Source organism: Nycticebus coucang, chromosome 15 (genome assembly GCF_027406575.1).
Source record: "Nycticebus coucang isolate mNycCou1 chromosome 15, mNycCou1.pri, whole genome shotgun sequence".
In the NCBI taxonomy this organism is placed as follows: domain Eukaryota; kingdom Metazoa; phylum Chordata; class Mammalia; order Primates; family Lorisidae; genus Nycticebus; species Nycticebus coucang.
The window spans coordinates 34,446,274-34,453,097 of record NC_069794.1 but is presented as its reverse complement, the minus strand read 5'-3'; positions in this window follow the sequence as shown (position 1 = coordinate 34,453,097).

Genomic DNA, 6,824 nt, shown 5'->3' with positions numbered 1-6,824 from the left:
GGTTTGTCAAGACACATAAAGGACTTTGTTATCTAAGTGTGATTTTCATAACCTTGTGCATCATCCAATTGGGCATATTTTGTAAACAATGAATTTGGAAACCCGAAATGCTCAGAGGTCCATTCAGAGATGTGGGATCCTCATGTAGATACTGATGAGACAGTGATGTAGATACGATAACCCAAGATGAGTCTGTACAGAAAACAGTGGAGTAAAGATGGAACGCTGGTGAGGACAACATTGTGAAAGGGTGGACAGTGCAATGTAGCTTCCAGGAAGGGATGGACCCAGAGGATGAGAAGTGTGTGGGGGAAGGAATGCTTCCAAAGGCAAGGGAAGCAGCAAGTTTCAGGGAGAACATGGGGAGGGGTTTGGCAGTATGGAGGCCATCCTATGTGGCACTGTAATCCAATGGCTGGAGTCACAAATAACTCAAGGCTTTTACAAGAGGGTGAAAGAGGAATGGTTGGGATGTGGCCCTGATGAGAACATGCCTCTGACTTTGAACAATGGAGCATGTGCAAAATGTGTTTAGAAGACTAGAGGCAACGTGGTGGAGAGAGAGGAAAGTGCTTACTCAGCACAGGAAATGTTTTGGTAAGGCAAACTTTGGAGAATTGATTATGGAAGAACAGACAGACATTAGTATGGTGAAGAACTAGACAGGGGAGATCGAAGCCTGGAGGGGCTTACAACTCAGACAGGGATCAATAATGTTAGGGCTGTTGAGTATTTGGGGATTAATGTTGCAAGGTGATTCACAGAAATCCACTGTTGAGTTGGAGTAGGAGCTGAGGAAGGGACTCTTTCTTCTCTGGAAAGTGTCAATCCTTTGAACTATCAGCACATATGATATTAAAGTTTTATTCATGACCATTTTCATATTCCAGTTTCATTTTAAGCTTAGAAAAACTCTAGGTAGTGCAGGAATTTGTTTTTTCAAGTTGTTATCAAGGACCTTGAAGGTCAGAGTAGTAAAATGCTTTCTATAAAGTCATTTAGCTTGAGCAGGAGCTGGGACATAATCTAAGGATTTGGACTGAGAGTAACAGTGTTTTATCCTAGTGCAGAATAGGAAACTGTTCCCTGAATCAGATGTTGAAACTAAAATTCCCATAATACTCATTATAAGCGAGATTGGGAGGAAAAGGATAATTTTCATTGGTTACAAGATCATTTGGTAAAAATGTTCTAAAAAAGCAATTGGCCTTAGTCTGAAGGTGATCATTCACCCAGAACTTGCACATCTAGAAATTGACACTAAGGATATTATCAGAAATTTACATGAAGATTTACATAGAACCATATATATATATATATATATATATATATGTATAGTAGAGACATATAATGATATGTACATAAGTATATATAATTTATATTCCTATTTTAAAGATGGAATTTTTAAGAGAAACTTTAAGTTTACAAAAAATTTGAGCAGACAGTACAGAGTTTCCACATGCTGTCTGATCTATGTGCAAACAACCTCCCACTGTCAACATCCCGTACCAGAGTGGCACACTTGTTACAATGAATGAATTTACAGTGACACTTTATCATTGCCCAAATTCCATAGTTTACGTTAGGGTTCACTCTTGGTGTTGAACATTTTGTGGGGTGTTGACAAATTCATAACAACACGTATCCATCGTGATTGTATCATACACAATAATTTCACTGTTCTCAATCGTGAATATTTTACTGGAGGGAAAATTTGAAAACTACCTAAACCTAAAAATACCATGAAAGCTATGTTAACCAGTTCTGTGAAAATACTTCAAACTGTATGTAAAACCAGCACATTGTACCTCATGATTGCATTATTGTACACAGCTATGATTTAATTTAAAAAGAAAACAATTAGGTGATAGGTTACATAAATAAAGGCTCACTGATATGATAAAATATTATGCAGCCATTAGAAAATATGCTGATATCATGAGAAAACCTCTTAACTACAGTATTAAATGAAAAAAGAATCTAGTTATAAAATAATATATGTAATATAGTATCAACTTTATGCTTTATATATATACATACACATGCATACATACAAACATAATAGAGAAAAAACACTGGAAATATATATGAAAGTGTAAAGCACTCTAATTAAAGCTGTTGGAAATTGTTTCAATTTTTCTTTTATATTTTGGATTATTCCTTTAAAGGAGAATTTAAAAGTTAGACCACAGAGTTAGAGGGAATGCCATGGTTTCACCCATATATTTACTTAGTATTCTTATTTTATTTCCAATTGGATTTCTTCCTCCCTGATGTTTTAAGTCTAGATCTTATCTTTGGATGAGTTCTCTTTATAATTAAAGGAGTAACTTGCATATAGTAAGGTACAGGGGTCATTTCTTCAACTTTCTCCATGTTTGCTCCACTGTTTCATGGAGGGAATCGACAATTTATTTCTCTGTTATCAGTGCCTGGTCTACTATAGTAGATTCTCAAAATTTATCGAATGAATAATGATTCCAGCTTAAGACTTTGATAAAGCTGTGTTTATTGATGGGTCACTGTGATCAGAACCATGAGCCTCTGCCCCTTCTTCTCTTCAACTCTATTAATTCCAGGGGGTAGGTGTAAATGTTGAGCCAGGCATACGTTGAAGAAGAGCTAGTTGTTTAAATGTCCTCTCTCGATGCTTGCCTGAGTTGGCTGCTCATCACTCTGAATTCATTTATTATGAAAACGGCCAATGATTTGAATTCAGACTTAGGACAATGTAAAGGTCTTGCTTTCTACTCTGGTCTGACCAAGGATCCCTGTGTGGTTCTGCACTGCACAATGATGTTTTGGTCAGTGATGGACTAGATGTACAATTGAGGTCCCATAACATTATAGTATTGTTTTTTTAACTATACCTTTGCTATGTTTGCATGTATTTAGATTTACAAATATTTACCACTGTATCACAGTTGCCTACAGTATTCAGTACAGGCATGTGCTACACGGTTTGTAGTCTAGGAGCGATAGGCTATACCATATACCCTCCGTGTGTAGTAGGTTACGATGTACTTACAACAATGCAATTGCTTACTGATGCATTCTTACAATGTATCCCAAATGTTAAGTGATGCACGACTGACTGTATTAGGGATTAGATTCTGACTCACATGACAAAATGGTATTTTTTGTTTGCCTTGGTAAAATTGCGTGTGTGTGTTTATGTGTGTATATATGTGTTTATGTATATCTTAGAAGCCATGGGGTGGTATACTAGGGAATTTTTTGGAGGCACAGTTAAGGCATTTTTGGGCATTGGTTACGAGAGCAAGAAAAACACTTTTGGCTTTAATATATTTGAATCCTGACAAGTTGAGGATAAGAGTAAGTCAGACATCACTGTGAATTAGTTTGGAGGGTTATCTCGGGTATATGCAGACTTAAGCAAAAATTTATTTTAGAACCAGTTTTGTCTTAACATGTTTTGGAGAATATCCAAGTTTGGCTGAAAAAAATGCTGAACTAAATTAGTGCTGGAATTGAACAATTTGTATGTCAATTACCATCAAAATAATGGTTCAGTGTTTTTCCTTTTTTAATTTCCTTTGGTAGCATAAAACTCCACATTTTTCCTTTCAACCCACTGCTTTGAGTACGATCTTGCAAAGATTCAAACTATGGGATTTGCATCAAACGTAGCTGCATCTCTGTTTTTTTTTGCACCAACAATGTAAGACAACATATTTCTTCTAGAAGGATTTCCAGCTTTTGCATTATGTCTCACTTAATAGATAGAGTAGATTAGAAAAAATAAAACCAGGAAGAGCAGCAGGGGTTTGGCCTGGTTTAGCCGCCACGACTTTGTCTTCTGTTGTCTCCATTTCAGCCAGATCCTCAACTTCAGTAATGAACAACCTCTAAGCCCATCAAGCAAGGACAGACTTTATGTGCAGATCTAAATAAGTGAGGAATGAGCTTGGGGCATGTGAAGAGGAGGAAAAGAGATTGAAGGAAAAAAGATGTGTTTTGAAGGAAATTACATTTCTTTCTCTTTCTGGGCCTGGGGAAGAGGCGTGTGGCAGAACAGAAAATACTGGAGAAATGTTCAAATTTGACCTTTAAATTAAAAAATTTTGAAAATGTCATCAACACTTAAACTAATTTTTTTTTTTTTTTTTATTGTTGGGGATTCATTGAGGGTACAATAAGCCAGGTTACACTGATTGCAATTGTTAGGTAAAGTCCCTCTTGCAATCATGTCTTGCCACCAAAAGCTGTGGCACACACCAAGGCCCCACCCCCTCCTTCCTTCCCTCTCTCTGCTCTTCCTTTTCCCACCCCTCCCTCCTTCTTTCTTTCTCTGCTCTCCCCTTCCCCCACCCCCACTGTGACCTTAATTATGATTAATTGTTTTCATATCAAAATTGAGTACATAGGATTCATGCTTCTCTATTCTTGTGAGGCTTTACTAAGAATAATGTCTTCCACTTCCATCCAGGTTAATACAAAAGATGTAAAGTCTCCATTTTTTTTTAATGGCTGAATAGTATTTCGATATAGGAGTTTTCTTGCTTCCATTTTCACCATAATAGCATTTAGGGTGCTTATTTTTGAGCATTTCTTTAGAAAAATATTAAGATCTTTATTCTTATCAATAACCACCAACAAAAGATAGAAAGATTATACTTTTATGTTCTTAGGTGCCCTTTTGATATTACAACAAATACTTTTGGTATCACAACAAATTTTGGAATTGGTTACCAAACAAGGAACAAAGAAGTAGTAACTGTTTTCACACAGTCCCCAATGCCCAAGAATTTTGACATAAACATATAGAAAATGCTTCAGTAGGTATGCAATTCAGATTACATAGAATAAGCCTAACTCTCTTCTGTTATATAAGCTAAGTGACATTTCCAAATCCATTTAGTCCGTTTTGAAAATGGACACATCTGATTTTGCTCAATAATAAAACATCAAGCATAGTATGTTTGTGAGTGTGAGTGTATTTGTGTGCATGTATGAGTGTGTGGGAGAGAGAGATGTATTTCACAAATGCAGATTTAATGGTTCTCTGTTTATTTTCAATTTAAATGCTAACTAGATAAAAATCTAAATGAACTGAGAAAAATTAGCACAATTAATCAGGCCCTGAGAAAAAGGTTTAGGGAATCCTCCTCCTCTCACCATCAATGTTCTGAGTTAATTAAATTTAACCCAACAAACTTATTGGGGCATATCATGTAGAATGTGCCTTAGCTAGAAGCTAAGACACAAATCCAGTCTCAATGTGCACTCTGAAGTTCGGATTGCTGCCAAATTTGTATAAAATTAACGTTTCATTTCATTCATTGCTTTGAGAAGGCTTAAGCAGCATATCTCTATCTGCTGGGTATACTGCCCAACTTATAGTTAGAATATAATGCATAATAAGAAATAAGACATTTCTTTTGTTTTAAAAACCTCCATCAATTTGTTCAATGACTTGGAATTTCCACTGGGAAGTGAAGTATTTTATCTTTTCCCCCTAAAGCCTAAAATAATCTGCATCAATCTTTCAGATCAACTGTTTTGAGTAAGTGAAAAAATATATTTTGACTACTCATTTCACTTAAAGTAATCTAGCAACGTGGCACTTAACATATTAAATAAGTATTTGGGGGCATCTACTAGATACAAAGAAGGCTTGGCACTGAGGATACAATTAGAAATGGTATCAAAAGAACCCTAAGAAAATATCCAGCCATTGAAACTTGCTTAAAATTCATATTAAATTTGTCAAACATCAATGAGATCCTAATAATAAACCATAACTCAAAACATTATCCAGTTTTGTAAATTCCTTTTAGGGTAGGTCTAGACTAAGAATAGCCATTGCCTACATTTTGAAATTGAGGGCCGGATTCTGCAGTTGTATCCTTCTAAATAACTTTGTCCTGTTAAGGATCCATAGTCCACCACTAATGCCAGATTACTTTGGATAATTAGTTTAGTTTCGCAAATATTTACTGGACACCAGTCATTTACCAGCCACTGTTCTAGACATTAGAGTACTCAGAAATCACTTAGCTGAGACAGACAGTGAGGTTTGGAGAGGCCTTAAAGTGATCACAGACATCACGAGAGGATGCAGTGACTTTTATCTGAGAGCAAGAGGGAGGTGGGGGTTCTGCCAGGGTGTCAGGAGGAAGATGAAATAATAGTTGCAGAAATACGGAAAGGGATTTTTAGGTTTCTGAGCTAAATCTAATATTCCAAATACAATGTTACAAAGCACCCAATTTTCACTTAATATAGTGAGTTCATATACTGTATTTATCAGTCCAATAATTTGCAAATTGAAGAACCTATGAAAACCCTTCTTGGGCGGTACCTGTGGTGCCAGAGGTGGTGGCTTCAAACCCAGCCCTGGCCAAAAATGGCGAAAAAAAATCCAACAAAAAACCTTTTTCCTACCTTTGGCAGTTTTAATATGGTTTATGAACTTTTCCTATTAGTTAATTTTTTAAAAAATTAGAATACTGTTATTTGATTTTTAAATAACGAATACTCAAGTATCTCAATAAGATATTAAGAGAATGACAATCCTCTCTTAACAACACTAAACCATCATTAAACTTCATTTGTAATAATAGATTATCTGAAGTTGAAAATATTCATATGCATCAAATTTGACATTGGGTTTATAGCTGATTTGTAACAGTAAGATGAATTTTACTTCATTTCCATTTGTTTCTCCAAACTCCATTGCAGAACTTTCAGTTCATCTTAAAGTTTTCAGTTCTCTCTCTCTATAAATTGAAAGTCATGCATTTTTCAATAGCAGTGCACTTATATTAGGTATTCTGACTTTAGTTGTTTACATTATTAGA